General features: G+C 44.1%; 1 protein-coding gene across 1 annotated transcript in view; it reads right to left on the reverse strand.

Moving 5' to 3' along the window:
* rps24 (ribosomal protein S24) overlaps positions 1 to 19,021 on the reverse strand; it is a 202,789-nt gene that overhangs the window by 89,664 nt on the left and 94,104 nt on the right. The gene's annotated exons all lie outside the window — the stretch shown is intronic.

Below are 19,021 nucleotides of genomic sequence, written 5' to 3' on the forward strand. Positions count from 1 at the left end.
AGAAATTATATTGAACTTTACTGATAATATCAAATTTGGGGGCAACTGTGGTAAACTGTGAGGAAGGTTGCAGGAGGATATAAAGAGGTTAGCGGAAAGAGTAATGAGGTAGCAGATACAGTTCAATGCGGAGAAAAGTGGAGTAGTACATATTGAGGAATAAAAACAGTGAAAGAACGTATGTCCTAAATGGTAAGATTAACAGAGTGGAGGAACAGATAGATCCAGTGGGTGCAGATACATAGATCTTTAAAAGGCAAGAGTACCAGTAGAAAAGGCAATAAAAAAGATAAATGCGATTCTGGGATTGTAAATAAGAGCATTTAATAGAAAAGCAAGAGCTTGTATAAGATATTGGTTAGGTCACAGTTGGAGTATTGCATGGAATGGGTACCCCATTGTAGGAAGGATATTAGAGCCAAGGTAAAGCAAAAAGGTTACAGTTATGAAGAAAAGCTTGACAAATTGGCCTTCTATCACTGGAGCAGAGAAGGTTAAAGAGAAATCTGATAGAAGTTTGCAAAATTATGAAAAGCATTTGACAGGGCAAAGAGTGAAAGGTTGTTTCTGTTGGTTGTTAAATCAGTATCGCGGGGGAAGGGAATAACTAGCATTAGCACTAGAAGAATGAAGCCCCACTGTGCTCGCAGCCCAAATCCTGGGGTCGTTAAAATAACAGATTGGGCACCCAGGAAAATGAGAGCAGTACAGGGCACCCACGTTGCAGGATTTCAGACTTCTGCATTGCCACTCATTCTCGGAGAGGTGTAGGCCAGTCTGAGCTAAGCCTTGAAACGTTCCATTTTCCGTTTGTGCCTGCTCCCTCACGGATCTGGTGCTCTCCAAACAGTAATCGATATCTCTTAGATCAATTGTCATTTGGATACAGCATTGTAGAATTCACTTGCAGCCCTTGTTGGCAGTATGATGGGTGGAGATGCCCCGTAACCCACCAATACCGCCTCCAGGTGAGATTTCACGATGACGGGCAGCAGGCAGAAGGAGCACTCAATTACCCCACCTCCCCATCCCCCACTCGAAATTTTTGAATCAGGCCCGAAAGGGATAGAAACCTGGTGGAAAGAAATCCCTTCTATCCCACATTATATTCATTCTGAAGTGAAAACAGCACAGACTTTCTAGGCTATATATGTTTCAATGGCAACTCTGTACTATGACAGTAGTTCACATGTTTTTCTGTGATGATGTCCTATAAGAGGGATACAAAGGCAAGCATTAAAGATTAATGTGAATTAACTAAAGAGTTTATGTACACAGTTGCCTGGAAATAGCAACTGAGAGAAATAATTATGTTGTTATACTACAAGAAATGGCAAGACAGACGGACACTTTAGTTGGATTAGTTCATTGAGCAAGTCTTTGGAAATTACACATTGCGGATGATGGAAGAAATGTTGTGCACCACATAAGGTTGTCACTGATGTGGTAATGATGGGATCCTTGCTATAATTGTGTGAATTTAAAGGGTGGTGTTTGAGCTTCCATATAAAGAGGTGTTTTCTTTTTACAACATGAACTTGCTGATGTTGGTAGATTATCCTTTGCTTCAAAAGTATGCAATGCAAGGTCAAAAAAGGAACTCTGAGATTTGACAGCAGGTACTGAATTGCTGCTAGTTTAACAATTCAGTATGACTGGAAGCAAAGGTTGAATGAGGAAACCAGAAACAGATGTATTTTCTTAGACTGCAGCTGAACATTGCTTGGTTAAAAGTTTATTCATATTTATACCCTGCTGAATTTACCACTTCTATTGATGAAGGTCCACAGACTAATATTTTTTTCCAAAGCTTCTCAAACAGTTATGATCAGCAACTATCAGAAAAGATTGGCCGTGGAGACAACGCTAAAAGTTACTGAGCAAGGTGGCAACTTCGTGCAGTGTTCAGTCACAAGTTGGCCATCACTTCTCTTGTTTGCCCAGGCAACTGCACATGGCCGATTTACATGACCAAATACCTGTGATCTGAGGGTATTATTTTGTACCCTGCACCAAAGTTCACCCCTGTGAGCAAGCCCTGGCTCCCCATGAATCAAAGTGTAACTTAAAGTGCAAATATCTGGCTTAGAAACTGAACAGAAACACTTGCTCATTGAATTGGCACAAGCCCCCTCCTTGAATTTGGATAGCAGAATAAACACCGAATTATACTGTGATTTATATTTATTAAAAGTAACAGATAAGCAGTAAGCAGTAGTGAGAGACAATGCAACAGCTTGCACTACTTCTTTTTTTACAGAACTTTTAACTCACGTCCCTTCTCAAAGTACAAAAATAACAACAAAAAAAATGACACTTCACTAACTCAGTAAACCTGGACTAGCCTCCACACAGCAACTCATTGGTGTGGCTATTCCTAATGGCCCACAGAGCTCCACAAGTCCAGAAGCAAAAGCAGAAAATGCTGGAAACACTCAGCAGGTCAGCGATAATCTGTAGAGACTACAGACAAGTTAACGTTTCATCAGAGCTGGTCCATAATTCCAAAGGGAATCCCTGCTCACCATTTCTACTTGTATCATGGCCCCACGGGGCCATGATACAAGTAGAAATGGTGAGCAGGGATTCCCTTTGGGACTATAATTCTGCCTGCTCCCCTTTTTTTGTTTCCAGAAGGCTAGAACATGATGGACAGATAACTGTCTTACATCTCTGAACACAGTTTTCCAGAAAGAAAGGTTTCCTAAAGCACGTATCCATATACTGACAGCTAAGCAGAAGGTAACTTATTAAGGCCATCTGGATTCCTTCTTATTCAATTGACCATTCACAGAAGCAAATAAGTAAACAAGTCTGCAATTAGTATATCAACATATAAAGCATTCTATCTCATCACAGCCAGTTTTTAAGTTTCCTGCTGATTTTGTTTATTCAGCCAGACAAGCAGTCGCTCCGAGATAAACTTAAATGACCAGCCCCTCTTAAATAGAAATTAAAAATATCTAGACTTCATGATTGAAAATGGGATGAAACTCTCTATAGTGTGAAGCAATGGTACACAGAAAGAACAATTGGCTAATATGTGGAAATGCAATAGTTGGTGACTCAGATTTGTCATGCAAATCAAAAGGACCATCTTTTCACAGGGATGGCCTTGTAAATCAATCACATTAATAAGCACAATGTGCAAACTTTAAATATGTTTCAAAGCATGAACAAAGATCAAGAAGGGCACAGGTTTTACTCTCAGTTGTTGGAACAGGCCATTATGAGTATTCTCTGGCTTTGGTCTCACCCCCCACCCTGTGGGACAATATATTCTGTAAAGCAGACCTTGTTCTCTGCATAGTAACACATCAATGTTTTTAGCTGCATTTTGGCTCACCAAAAGCTACTTAACACATCCTCCGAGTTTTTTAAATGTTCAGGATGATATCATCGAAAGTCACCTAGGACTGGTGACCAACAAAGGCACTTTAGAACCAATTCCATTAAGCACTGGAAGGTTGCAGATCCCTTAGCCAATGCACCAGAATAATAAAACTCTCATCTGGTGGTGAAAGCAATTTCTCTACAACACTCAACTTCACTTCCAAATAGCCCTGCCAATAATCACCAGTCAGGTCCATTGTGCTGAAAAGACAGAAACAACCAAAAAGAACACAGGGAATCGGATCCTGTAAGCGACATAATTTAATAAGGAGCCAAGATTCTTAATTCTTTTTCTTGATCTGCAACCTTGGATTGAATCAGCAGTCTTTGAAACTGAATCTTCTGCTGTAGTATAACTTGAAAATTTAGGTTGCTCAACGATAAAGCAATGGAGAATACTCTCGCCTCTGAGGTCACGAGATCAAGTCCCGCTCCAGAGACTTGAGCACAAAATCTAAGCTGACACGTTAAACCGAGGCCCCTCTGCCCTCAAGTGGACAGCACTATTTCGAAGAAGAGCAGGGGAGTTTTCCCCGGTGTCCTGGCCATTATTTATCCCTCAACCAACATCACTGAAACAGATTATGTGGTCACTATCACATTGCTGTTTGTGAAAGGCTTGCTGTTTGCAAATTGGCTGCTGTGTTTCCTACATTACAACAGTGACTACACTTCAAAAGTACTTCATTGGCTGTAACGTGTCTTTGGATGTCCTGAGGTCATGAAAGGCGCTATATAAATGCAAGTGCATTCTTTCTCTTTTTAAGTTGGTCCTCTTGAAACTTCTTTACCCACGGAGTGGTTTGAATGTGGAACTCTTTCCCACAAGGAGTAGTTGAGGCGAATAGCGTAGATGCATTTAAGGGGAAGCTAGATAAACACACGAGGAAGAAAGGAATAGAAGGATATGCTGATGGGGTTAGATGAAGAAGGGTTGGAGGAGGCTCGTTTGGAGTATAAACACCAGCATGGACCTGTTGTGCCGAATGGCCTGATTCTGTGTTGTACATTCTATGTAATTCTATGTAACTAACTGAAGTTGCAGCCTTAAGCGCTTCAAGCTCCAGTTATATGAATTCACAACAATCAAGGAGCAGTTTATTGGGCCATATTTAACTCATGAGCCAAGTCTCTCTTTATCCCCTGCCCACCAGTGGCATTCTTCATTTCAATATAGGAAAAAAGAACAAACGCCAAGAAATGTAAATATTTCCACAAGTCTCCTGCTGCCCATTGGAGAAGATAACAGTACATCAACAGATAGCAGTGAGGGGGTAGGACCAATTTCTTCTGGTAGTAAGATGTACTGTCCTACACCAATTCATAACTCTGATCTAATAAAATGGTAGACTCATGCATGAGTCTAGACCCCTGGGACATTTAGTTCCAAGATTCAAACAAAGAAATGATTAACTTCTCCAATGGCCATATAGTCCAGGAAGATCCGAAATTTGATCCCTGGTCTGTGCTGAGTTGTTGAATCTCAGCGAGGTGGCATTAGGAGAAAGAAAAGAAAGAACTTGCATTTATATAGTGCCTTTCACGACCTCAGGCCATGCCAAAGCGCTTTACAGCCAATGAAGTACTTTGGAATATAGTCACTGTTGTAATGTAGGAGCAGTAGAATTAGATTTGGACTGGGGATGGGGTGGTGGGGAGTGGGAGATAGCCACTGTCCATGCTTCTGATTGCTATCTACTGATTCCTGATGGAAAGTGCATACGTAGATCTCGGCTGGGAACTGAATCAGAATCCATTTCCAAATACCCTGCTTCGCTCACCTTCAAGAAAGCCCCAACACAAAAGCAAAATACCGCAGATGCTGGAAATCTGAAATAAAAACAGAAAATGCTGGAAAACACTCAGCAGGTTCAGGCTGCATCGCAACTTCAGTTTAACAACTTCAGGTCTTAACCACCACTCCCATTTTCTTGGACAACAAGTGCTAGTATTGGAGGATGGCTGCACCAGAGCCACTGGACGTGGAGGAGGCGTGGGCTGGTGCTTGGGGTGGGGATCTCCTATCGATACATGGCTGGTGGGGTGGTTCACACCCCTGGGGTCTCCCTGACTGCCTCCACCACATTCCTGGGCCACGGGAGCCTTCTCCTCCTTGCCACATTCTCCATGTCTCCCTCCCCCTCTACTTTTCAGCTGTGTCCATTTACACCTCCTCTGGAACCATCTTTTGTTTCTTTACAACTCCCATTACCACCATCCTTTGGCTTGCACCATCATCACTGTTGCCATTTAATCACCCCTGCCCTCCACCCTATTACAGACCTCCCTCTTTGTTCTTTCCTGCCCCCTCCCCTTTTCTCTGACTGTGTATTTGGCTCACAAACTGTTAATCTCGAACGTCTTCCCATTTCGGTGAAAGTTCATCGACCTGAAACATTAGCTTTGTTTCTCTCTCCACAGAGAACACCCTCTTGGGTGAGGTTCTGGAGAGTCGCCAACACTTGCCGAACCAGAGCCCAGCATGAGTTTTGAGGTGAAAAAAAAAGAAAATAGTGACAGTTTTTCCAGTACTTAACACAAGATAGAATTGAAGTTCAGCACAGCAGGGCTATGATAGGATCACATAGTTTCACTGCAGGCAGGGGCTGAATGGCCCTTCAACGTGAAAGCAGTAGTTTGGTTCCAGATGTGAAACATTCCACTGCCAACATCAATACACACGTAGTTCTTTTGCAGGAAATCAGAGATGAAAAGACAGGTACACGTAGAACACTTTGCAGCTAATTCAACGCAACTATATCCGGTGTTTGTGAGTAACTGATCTCGCAAGGCAGTATGTTTTCTGAATCAGAAAATCTCCTTTGCAATTCAATTGATGTGTGGAGATCCTGTGTGATAAGCATTACATTATATCCCAAATCAAGGAAAATGGAGACTGCACCTGGGTCGACGACATCTAAATGCCACCGAACACGTCACCATTAGACAACACGATATGTGCTTGCTGTTGGGAGCAGAATGTAAGTCATATCAGATTTTTCTCCTTTTCTTCAAAGTGTAAAGCGCCACCATTATCAGTCACTGTACCTAATAAGGCCACTCCGGACCCCCACCCTGGGCACTTACATGACTGCCGGGGACGGTTCCCGCCGGTCCCTGGCACAGTTGCCAACATCCAGCAGGAAACTCACCCGGGTGAGTGAAGGAAGGCCCCGGGAGTTAAAATGGGTTGGGCCTCACTCCCGCATGACCAGGCGAGCTTGACGCTCATCCCACCTCCCTCACTCCAGAGTTAAAACCCGGGTTACCAAAAATGGCAGCTCTGATTGGTAGGACAGCAACAGATGATAAGGTTTTTCAAATCATATATTTAGGAGAAAAATAAGGCAATCATTTTTTATTTAAAAGGTTGCGTTTTAGTAAAGTAATGAAAAGATACGGCATTTATGGGGCCTTTCCGTAAAGAATGTCTTTACTACAAGAACAACTACAACTTGCATTTGTATTGTGCCAAGCCGCTTCACAGGAGCGATCATCAAACAAAATTTGACACCAAGCCACATAAGGACATATTAGGACAGGTGACCAAAAGCTTGGTCAAAAAGGTAAGTTTTAAGGAGCTTCTTAAAAGGAGGAGAGAGGTGAAGAGGCACAGAGGTTTAGGGAGGGAATTCCAGAGCTTAGGGCCGAGGCAGCTGAAGGCATGGCCGCCAATGGTGGAGCAATGAAAATCGGGAATGCGCAAGAGGCAAGAATTGGAGGAGTGCAGAGATCTCGGAGGGTTGTAGAGGTGGAGGAGGTTACAGAGATAGGGACGGGCGAGGCCATGGATTTGGAAACAAGGATGAGAATTTTAAAATCGAGGCATTGCCGGACCAGGAGCCAATGTAGGTCAGGGAGCAAAGGGGTGATGTGTGAACAGGACTTGGTGCGAGTTAGGATGCAGGCAGCAGAGTTTTAGATGAGCTCAATAATAGAGGGCAATAGTCTGGGTTTCACTTACACCACTATCATTTTTAGACCAATCAGTAGCATTTCACACCTGCGTAACATTCTGTAATGACTTGTGCACAAAAATAAAGGCAGTTCAATTTATCAAATGATTCCCTATTTTCACATAAAAAAGGAACATTCCAACATAACTGGACAACTTGAGGTTCTACTGAATATTCCTGCAGGTTCACATCAGGCTGGTGAAATAAAGTGTGAATAAAAAGAGATGCAGATTATTGGAAACATTCCCTGAGATTATTTTGGATTTGTGCTGCTTGAAAATAAGAAATTAAACTCTTTGAGCACAATGTTTTTGAAATATAATAGATTAGTAACCAAGATTCCAACCATTGATACTGACATCATGGGCTCGATTTTTGGACTTCTGAGCTGGTGGGTTTGTGGTGGGGGGGGGCTCCAAAAATCGGGGATTCCCGGGGCGGGTCCGGAGCCCGGCTCCAACCCGCCCACTTCCGGGTTCCCCAGTGACGCGCTTAGATGCGCGCGCAGCCCCCGCATGTGGGACTCCCGCCGGTAATTAAAGCTGGTGGAATGCCACTTAAACCAATTAATGTGATAGTTCAGGTCATTAGCAGACCTGATTTGTAGGATATTTTTGGAGGGGTGGAATTTTCAACTAAACTGAGAGGGTATCCCGTACTGGGGGAAACACTCCCAGTTGAAATGGACGTGTTGCAGCCAGCAGCCTGTGGCAGCTGCAAAGGTCCATTTGACAGACTCTCACTCATTGCAGGAGGCCACTCTGTCACTTTGGACAAAGTTTGGCCTCCACCACCCTCCTAACAATAAAATTCACAAACTTGCACACTTACCCCAGTGTGCAGACACATTTACCTACCTTGCAGACCCCCTCAAATGTACATCTTCCGGATGTGGGCCACCATAGCTGCAGTCATGACCTCCTCGGAGAACAGCATCACCAGCCTCGCTGGCCACGCCGTCCATCTCTCAACACAGTGCTGCGTCACATCCACCTGCACAGCGGGAGGGAGGGCAACCACAGAGAGAGATGCGTCGCAGAGGGCACTACCCTCGCCACAGGGTCTACAGACCGAGGCTCAGCTTCCTGGACCTCTCTGAGCAGCAGTGCACACGGAGGCTCAGGGTCACTCGACATGTAGTCGTAGACATCTGCAGCCTCCTTCATGCCGAGCTGCTCCCGACTAGCCCGAGCACCATCTTCTTACCTGTCGCTGTCAAAGTCACCACTGCCTTCAACAACTTCTCCTCCGCATCATCCTTTCAGGGTGCCACTGGGGACATCGCCGATGTCTCTCAGTCGTCTGCACAAAAGAGCCCTGCAAATACACCTACACCCACTCTGCAGTGACACAATGGGTGGCATCAGGTGTGGGTCTTCATGGCGATCCTCAGGAAAGGGCATTATTGCACAAACCAGACAAGATTTTCAAAGATGTGGCAGTAGTGGTGATAACAATTTTTAATGATTTTTTTCCAAACAAAGGAAAATAAATCAAAAACATGACATTTCGTCTTAGACCCTTGTGCATCCCCTTTGTGCCTTACGTTTACAGGAACCCCTACGTGGTGCTACCCCTGTGGCTTCAGCAGAGGTAGTGGCAGATTGCTCTTGTCCATGCCCTGACCGATGAGATGCTTTGCGCGGATGCCCTCTGGGTTTCGGTGCCCGTGAGGGCCCCTCCAAAGACTGCTCCACCTGCACCTGTGCAGGGGCAGATTTGGCCACCTGGAGAGGGGGCAGCATTGTGGATACTGGTTGAGAGGGGGGCAACGGGTGAGACGTGGGAGCGCTTTGAGTGGCATCCCCACTTCCATGTCCCCTTTCACCATCATCCCTCTCCTGGCCCAGGCCCACATCACTCCTTCCACCCTGCTAGACAACAGTCTGGAGGACTTGTGCGAAGCCTTGGAAAGCCAGTTGTAAGGTATCTGTCAGCCTGTTTAAGGCGGCAGGATGTTGCTCACCCTGAATCCAAACGGCCGTTGTCAGGGCCTGAAAGGACTCATTGTTGATCCATACTTGACGCTCGATGGAGGCTAGCCTTTCCTCCATCGCAGACATTCCCACACCTACCCACGACACTATCTCAGGGATGCCTTCATGTCCCTGTGACAGTATTCCACTCATGCAGGAGTTGGACTCCTCCATCCTCTGCCCGATTGTGGAGAGTGCACTTGGCAACTGTTCCAGTACCTCAGCGATGTGCTGCTGGCCCTCGATGACTCTCCTTTTCACGGCTGGCCCCCAGGGTTCAGCATCTGGGTCCAGCTGAGCAAAGCCTGGAGAAGAGTGCTCCCACCGACGCAGACTCTCCACGGCTGCCCCCGCCACCAGGGTCTGTTCGTGCTCACATGTGCGTGGTGACTCACCATGTGCAAGCCCAACTAAGTGAGGACGGGGACCCACCGAGGTGTGTGTATCTGCGCTGGTGGATGGCTGGCTCAGATGTGACGATGCACCCTCAGAGGCCGGCAGGTCTCTGAGGAATCGCCCTCCACGGTCACAGCGCTCGCAGATGGCCCTGCAAGAGAACAGAAAGCAATATTAAGTATGTGGACAGATATTGAGGTGCTGCAGATGCCAAGTGATGCTAAGATCATTCGCTATCATGAGTGCTGAGTGTTAGATTTCTGTCACCAGCCGCTCGTGCGCTCCCAGTCTCGGTGTCCACCACGGACAGGCACTCCAGCGTCCGGCTTATTTTGAGTGCCTGCTGCTCCGCATCTGTTAAGGCCACCTGGTGTGGCGGGCCCCCTCCGGTCCTTGCCCTCTCCCGGGCATTCTGGCATCTCTTCTCATATCAAGGCGAAACACAAGAGGCGTGATTGAGCGATGGTTGCATGGTGACCCGCTGCATGTATTGGTGTGGGTGGGGGTGAGCGTGAGGGAGATGCATGGGAGGGTGCGTGTGAGATATAGACATGAGATTGTATGAGGATTGGGTTGCGTGGTAGTGTTCGAATGGGAACTGGGGAGGTGAGTAAGTGCAGGCAAGGTGAGGATGATGGTTGAGTGGATGTGAGGAGTGATGCGAGAGCGTTGTGGTGGCAGTGCAGAAGGAGTTGTGTGGTGGTGGAGGTGATGTGGAAGACGGAGTGTGCGAGAATGAGTAAGTATACTCACTTTGGCTGACCTGGTTAGGTCATTAAATCTCTTCCTGCACTGCACCCAGGTTCTAGACACATTGCCACTGCTGGTGACCTCCTCAGCCATCTCCAGCCACGCCTTCTTGGTGGTGGAGGGAGGACATTTCCTCCCAACCGATGGGAAAAAAATTTCCCTCCTCCTCCTCACCCCATCGAGCAGCACCTGGAGTGAGGAGTCAGAGAACCTTGGAGCAGCCTTGCCTCTGGCCTGGTCCGTGATCCTAAATTGGTTCTTTGCTGCAGGAGGAGCATTGGAGGACTGCCCCTTTAAATAGGGCTCCTCCTGCTGACAGCCTGTGATGCGGGTGCGCAGTGCTCCCGCTGCCCAGGTCTGGAACGGGAAACCCGGAAGCCAAGGTAAGTGCCTTCAATTAGGCTGCGATCGTGTGCGGAGCACCCCGAATTCATTGGGCGCGTTACCCACGCGCCCAGTCGACCCCCCGCTGCCAACCCGCCTCCCTCCTAATATCGAGCCCCATGCGTTTATCTGTACAGTTTTCCCATGGGAAGGAAATTTCCGTGGCACCCAATACTAATTCTCTCATCATACTTAGCAAATCCTACCAATAGAAGTACACTTTTGGTCTCAAAGTCCCCAGTAATTAAGTAATGTACCAGTTCGGAGATCTCTCAGGCAGACTGGAGTGATAATGAAAACAACACCACCAAATGTAAATGTAATTTTAGATACCAGAGCTTAGGATTCTAGTAGAGGGTTAGAGAATAGAGGGTTTGGAATAAAACAAGGTATCATGCATATTCCAGCATTTAAATGAATTCTGTGTTGACAAAATGATAGCTAGTTAGACCAAAGACACCTTTGAATCAGGACAAGTTGTGAGCTCTCTGTTCACCCCAAGGACTTTGTATCTTTCTTTCCCATGAATGGAAACAGGTTGTTTCTGTGCCTAACTGAAGAACTGTTCCTTATTGGGCCATATTTTGCTGGACCGGGACAGCGTGCCCTGTCAGATAGACTTCTTCAAGCACCTTTAAGTTTTAAATTTTTTTGCCCACAAAGTTACTGGAAGTGCGAGCTGATAATGGTGCAGAGAGGCAAACAGGGCATCGGGGACCTTGGGGAACAAAGGGTCAAACAGTGTATCTCTTTAACTAATGAGATTTAAGGATTAAGAAATAAAAAAAGGACTTTGAAGGAGGGTGAATTAGAGTGGGTAAATTCAATGTCAAACCTGGTACAGAAACAAAGAGAGGGAAAGAAAGATTGGAGAAAGAGACAGAAAGGAAAAGAAAGAAAAAAATTGCTAAAATTTAACATTTTTAAAATCTTCAACAACAATTCACAACCTGATGGAATGAGACTTCACACTTTTAATTGTTCACTTTCTAAGCAAAAGATGTTGACTGGCAGTCATTAACAATTATCACATCGTTAAAGGGGTCCTTACACTGTTGATTACTAGACTTAGCTTTCTGTGGTGCGTTTAATGGGCAATTAATATGCAAATGCAACAATTTCATGAAAATCACAGGGAAGTTAAGCGCCATTTTTGTGAAGCTAATGGTGGAGTGATGCAAATCGGCCAGCAACTTGTGTCGATTCGCTATTCACGGGGTATCTCTTCCTCGCTACAAGTTGCTGGCCGATTTGTGCATTAATAATGGCCAAGCGTCGTTCAGAGGCCGTTATCTTTTCAGCAAAATCTGGCCTAATGTGTCTTTAACACATTATTTTCTCCCCCTGCTTCTTTTGTAACGCTATCCCTCACATAGCACTTCTAGATTCTGTGGGACATTCACAGTTTGAAACACTGAACTCTTGCGACATGAAGTTTTAAAGCTGCGGGATCCTATAAATAGTTACATTAAAGTGAAGAGCCACAGCGACAAAAATTACAGGGCACATTAAAGGTAGAAGAAGATTCTGCTTTTACCATTTTTTTTAAAATAAAGACGTCTAGTTCAGAGCAAAAGCGTTACGGTCTCCCTAGAAATATTTTGGAAAAGCAAGCTGCAATAAAGAGAATGAGCATAAAAACAATTTGCAGGTCAAACATGGATGGGCTGCCACATATTCGCTATCTGCTCAGTGCCATTTCCAAGACAAACACAACCTCCCAAAAGCATAACTACAAGCACCCACCTCTTGTGTTAAGGACTTAAAGGATGTTCAGCCAAAAGAACCATGAGCAAAGCCGTTTCTCTCCCCACATAATTAATTCATCTTTACAAGACGAACAAGAAAGGTGAATCATCTATGTAATGTAAACCCAGTTTGCCATATTCACTCAAGAGTTGATGAATTGGAAAAGCTTCAGTGAAAACTGAATGTTTGCCAATAAAACAATAATAATGGATATTAATACTTAAACCATTAATTGGGCATATATGGTCAGTAATTATTTTTGTTTAAAGGAAGTTCAAGTATTTAAATATCATATTATACATATGCATTTCATTCATACGCTGAACATTATTATGAAACAGTGTTCAACTGAAATTCTCCAAGCATGAACACATAAAAACCTGACATGCATTGAAAATCAGCATCTGTACTGTTTATCTGCACTCGGCTGGCAATTCAGTCGAATGTTCCAGAGAGGACATAAAATCACACCAGGGGAAAGCATTGAGGGAAAACGTTTAAGAGAGTGAATAATGTTGAACTCATTCACTGTGTGTGACGCCATGGCATCACTGCCAGTGACATCCAGGCGATACCTGGAGCTTACAAAGTGGGTTCAGGACACATCAGAGATGTCACAATGATAACCTATATGTTTATGTTAAAGGCATGATTATTTTTAAATTGCAATGTTGTAGCATTGTTCCTTTATAAGTCAAAGCACTGTTTACCTGCTCTAAATGACCCGACTTTGCAGATTCCAGTTCAGCTTTTATTGCTCTGATCTCTGAATGTTCTTGAATGAGCTGGATGAACGCAAATTGCTAAATTGCACATTTTCAAATTTCAAATAATTCTGACTCGATCACTTTTACTTGCAGCATGTCAAGCACCCTGTAATCACAATGAGGAATAGGGAATACATTCTGAGTTCAGCGTTGCCAGCACTCATGGTTTTGTTAGCAATTTATTGATTTTGCAATATTATTCTTATGTGCGCGATTCACTGGGAAATGAGAGAGAAAGAAAGATAATTCCCCTTATGTCACTATAAATTGCACGTATTAAAACAATAGTGCAAAATCAATACATCATTAACAAAACCATGAATGTTAGCGACACTGTAATCTATACAGTAAATAGCTTGCTCTTTAAAAACAGCTTTAGTTAGGTTTTACCCCAACATTGGCCCCACTTGGGGGGTCAGATCAGGCAGAAGCCAAAAAAACAAAAGAACAGGCACCGTTTTGTACTTGTTTTGCTGCATTGTTAATCTGAGTTTGATTTTCAGAGCAGAACAACACACAGTTACAGTGAATGTGTCACATCTCCTGGCATCCAAGATGAAACTCATGTTTTGAAAATACTCCACAGACTCTTCTGTTCTACAGTTGTGGGTGGCCCATAATTGTCATGATTTATACTGGTCCTATTGATGAATTCCAGTCTGAGCCTCAGTTGCCTGTGTAAGCTTTAGACTCCTTCTAACAATACAGTAAAGTTGTTCATGGGTGATGGTACAATTGTAGGGATAAAGGCCGTGTACAGTTTTTGCCTGCCACAATACCACAGGACGCCTAGATTATACGATCCATAATGACATACAAGGAAACAAAAGCTTACAACGGTTCAAGTTGTGGTTGAAAAAGGCCTTGCAGCAAAAATGTAATTAAATCACTGGTTCTTTTAATGATCTGAGCGTTTTGCTGATCAGTAAAAAAAAAAGTAAAGCTTGGTCCCAGCTCTTTCTACAAATTGTATGAGTAAGTAATTCTACACCCAATAAAGGTCATCTATCCCAAAGGATGTTACTGCATTACAAACTACAACCTCACACTTTACTTAAATGGTACAGATCAAGACTGCTTGCCAACTCTGAATTGTTAGCAGCATAATTGCCAATGTAGCAGTTACACCACCAACAATTTGTTTAAGAAAACAACTTTTAAAAAGTAAATTTGGAAAACTGTAAAGGAACAAAATGCAATTTGTTCCTATGCCACCACCCAGGAGCAGAGACAGTGCTGTACCTAGAAGTGTACTTCCCTGTCCACTGGTTTCTACATTTCTTTTGAGGATGTGACTGGCACTGGCAAGGTGGTGGTCAGCCTTCTTCTTGAATTGCTGTCGTCCTTGTGGCAATGATGCTCCCAAGATTGTGTTAGGCAGGGAATTCCAGGGTTCTAGTCCAGCGATGATGAAATGACGGCGATATATGCCCAGCTCATGTTGGTGTGTGACATGGAGAGGAACTTGGAGGTGATAGTACTCCCAAGACATGGTTGCTCTTGTCCTTCTTGGTGGGAGATGGAACGGTGCTGGGAGGTGCTGTCAAAGTAACCTTGGTGAGTTACTGCAGTGCATCCTGTAAATTGTACATACAGCAGCCTCAGTCTGCCCGTTGGGGAGGGGTTCAATATTGAGACGATGGCAGAGTCACCAATCCAAGTAGACTGTTCTTTCTTGGATGGCGTTAAGCTTTTTGAGTCTTGTCCTGGCTGCACTCATTCAGGTGAGTAACAAGTTTCTTTACCGTAATAATGTTGCACAGCAGGGAGTCGGAGTAGTCAGGAGATTGGAGCAAAATGAAAAAATCTGTAGTAGTGGAATCCTGTTGGGGGTGGGGGGAAGGGGCAGGTACAAGCAGCATTCCTCCACAACACACCATATGGTTTGGAACAACTGAGTCTGCAGCTCAGCTGTCAAAATGTGCCTTTTCTGTAAAAAAAAAGACAGGCTGTGGATTCTCCTTTAACGTCATACATTGAGAAGATTTTGATTTGATTCTGTTGACCTTACATTTCAATGAGATCAAAAAAAATTGATGCTGGCACGTTTAATACGACTCATGCATTTCCAAAATGCCCAGGGTGACTCCAAGCTTATCTACTGACACTTTCCACACAATTACATAACGTGTGACATTATGTGATGCTACTTTTGCTGCCAGTGCAGCACTTTCAAGGTTGAAGTTTTCACAGATCAAATATTTGATCACATGTTTGATCTCAACAGAAGATGGGAAGCACTTATTCACCCAGCTTCAGCAAAACCGCCTCATTGTGAGTTCACCCGTGATGACTAATAGTGAATGAAGTTATGAGGGAAAGAATGCAGCCATCACTGCCGATGCTTTGGTCATGTTATCAAGGTGTTTGATAATGGATTCCCTCGGAAGCTCTGTCAATGGACTCTAACAGGCTAGGCTCCGAAACAGCAAAGGCTGTAGATCCCATTCTATCTATAGCATTCTTCCAAGAATATGGGGAATACACCACAGGACTTCCGTGGCACACACTTAACGTCATGCATAGAGAGACATAATGAGGGTAGATTTCCTCACTGTACAAGGTGTAAGAAAATCCATATCATTTGTGGGCCAGCACCCAAAAAAATGACCATGAAAGCTGTTGGATGGTCATGAGAAGCCAACGCGTTCAATAATGCCCTTCGGGCAAGAGGTTGATTTGATTCTATTGACCTCACATTTCAATGAGATCAAAAAAAAATTGATGCTGGCACGTTTAATACGACTCATACATTTCCAAAATGCCCAGGGTGATTCCAAACCTATCTACTGACACTTTCCACACAATTACATAATATGTGACATTATGTGATGCTACTTTACCATACCATACCTCGGTTGGCCTACAGGCAACTCCATTCCCATACTACGTGGTTGACTCTTAAGGGGCGATTTTAACCCTACACGCCCAGCAGGAAGCGAACATGAAGGCAGTCAAAATCGATCAGGTGACTTTGCCGCCGATGACCCGCCTGGATCCCGCCACATTCCATTTTAACCTGCTCTTCTGAGCAGGCGGCCAAGGCACCCTCCTGAAGCCAGTGGGTGGGGGGAGACAAAGGCATGGATGAGGGTTTCAGCAGCAGATGGATTGAAGTACAATCAGAGGCGGGTGATGTTACAAAGATGGAAGTAGGCAGCCTTTGTGATGGAGAGAATATAGGATCAGAAACTCAGCACGTGTTGAACATGATAGAGGCTTTATCCATTAACCTAATTATGTGCACATAATTTAATTTGATGTAGCAATCCCTCTATTTTTCTCCTACGTCATACATCACAGATAGACAGGGGTGGGAGTTGGGAGAGGATGAGGCAACACACGGCCAAACCTCTGCTGATAACCAGACTCGAGGAAGTTCCTGAAATTGGCCTAGGGATGACTTTGCAAGAGAGAATGTTACACTGCAGCAATTAATAAATGGTCACATTATTTTTTTATCACCTCAATGTTGTTTTAAAGCTAACTCCCACTAACAGGCCACCGTCACTTAGTTTTTGCCATTGTCCAATTTTAATACCAGCGCTGTTTTCTACTGGATACACATAGGGAAAGAAAGAACTTGCATTTATATAGCGCCTTCCCCGACCTCAGGACATCACAAAGCGATTTACAGCCAATGAAGTACTTTTGAAGTGAAGTTACAGTTGGAATGTAGGGTGTTACAAATGGACAGCCAGACAGTAAAGAACTAAATACGTTTAGTTGCTTAATAAACTTTATTTGCTCAGATTCACATTACACCCCCAATGCATCCCTCACACCAAAACCCACAACCTCTGCCCAAGCCTACTCCCTTATATATGGGAGACAGACAATTCCCAATTGCTCATGCACCAATTCATCAATTGATGTAATTTCTTAAGATACAATTAACATAGGAAACACGGCAGCCAATTTGCACACAGCAAGGTCCCACAAAGAACAATGTGATAATGACCAGATAATCTGATTTTGTGATGTTGGTTGAGGGATAAATATTGGCCAAGGCACCGGAGAGAACTTCCCTAATCTTCTTGGAAATAGTGCCATGGGATCTTTAGTTGACAGCTTGCACAGATCAACTGAACAGAGTTGATGGATGGAGCCTGTGATGCTACAAATTTTATTTTTTAGGGGGGCCGAGGTAGATTTGCCCTGTGTACGAGATACAGTGAGATTATAAACATGATAACAAAGTATGAATTCACAATTTTGCTCCATTGATTGCACCGAGGAAACCCTCCCTCCAACATCTCATTGGAAGCAGTTTTCTTGTCTTTGTGACGTGCCATTCCCCAAACATGCACCAAAAATGATTAGCACATCAGTGCATCACTTGCAGAATTAAGAACAACTGTTGGAATTGACTGCTGCCCAGGCTCAAAGTCAGGCTTAAATAAAGGCACCATCGTTCCAGAACTGATAAATTGGCCTGCACCAACTGTCGTGCCCAAACAGATCAGCGCCATCATCCCATTCACTTTGTTTACAATTTAAAGGGCCCCTGTCTTTTGGATAAATGTTCAGCAAACCGTTTTTCTACTCACCGGCAGATCTGTGGCAATGCCCATAGTAAATTGGATGAGGTACCCTTTTATAAGGATAGGAGCATTATATAATTAGCTCCTGGTCCGGCAATGCCTTGATTTTAAAATTCTCATCCTTATTTTCAAATCCCTATCTCTGTAACCTCCTCCAGCCCTACAACCCTCCGAGATCTCTGCGCTCCTCCAAATTCTGGCCTCTTGTGCATCCCCGGTTTTCATCGATCCACCAGTGGCGGCCGTGCCTTCAGCTGCCTAGGCCCTAAGCTCTGGTATTCCATCCCTAAACCTCTCCCCCTCCCTACCCTCCTTTAAGACGATCCTTAAAATCTACATCTATGACCAAGCTTTTGGTTACCTGTCCTAATGTCTTGTTATGTGGCTCGTTGTCAAATTTTATTTGATAATCGCGCCTTGTGACGTTTTACTATGTTAAAGGTGCTATATAAATGCGAGTTGTTGTTGTAGTTGTAGTAGTAGTAGTAGTAGTAGTAATGAATCATTCCATGTTCTGCTGCAAAGAAGTATTTCAGTTGATCTGACACTTACGGGCCACAGAGTCTCACTGCGGAAATCAATTAGAAGTTAATTACTGTTGATGGGGGAAATTTGCAGATATCCAGGTGATTGTAAATGCCCAGCTCCAAGGCAGGAGTCACCAGCATGAAATGACAGTCTTTATCTCTCTCTCTCTCTTTATGTTATCCTTTTGGCACTTAATAGTGTGACATCTGAAGTGTCACATTCATGCTAGTTGCAAGCCCTTTCAATGTGTCACATAATATTGGTGCGAGTCACATCAAAAAGTATCTGTTGTACCACTTGTTCATGCAGCTCTTCTGTCTCCACCCACCCAGCACACCGAAAAATGATTGCCAAAAACTTGTCCTATTGGCAGTATCCCTTCAGCAATTGAAAGAATGCCACTTGAAGAACATTCATATTTAGAAGGGGATTTATTAAAATCCTTACTTGATCTGAAAGTGCCTTCCACTTTCCCTCAGTGTCCCAGCAACTCATGCCAAATGCACGCTGCAAAATGGCTCCTCTTCAATTGGATTCTAAACAGGAACATTTTCTTCTCAAAGCCTGCTCAGGATTCG

This window comes from Heptranchias perlo, chromosome 36, assembly GCF_035084215.1.
Source record: "Heptranchias perlo isolate sHepPer1 chromosome 36, sHepPer1.hap1, whole genome shotgun sequence".
NCBI lineage: Eukaryota > Metazoa > Chordata > Chondrichthyes > Hexanchiformes > Hexanchidae > Heptranchias > Heptranchias perlo.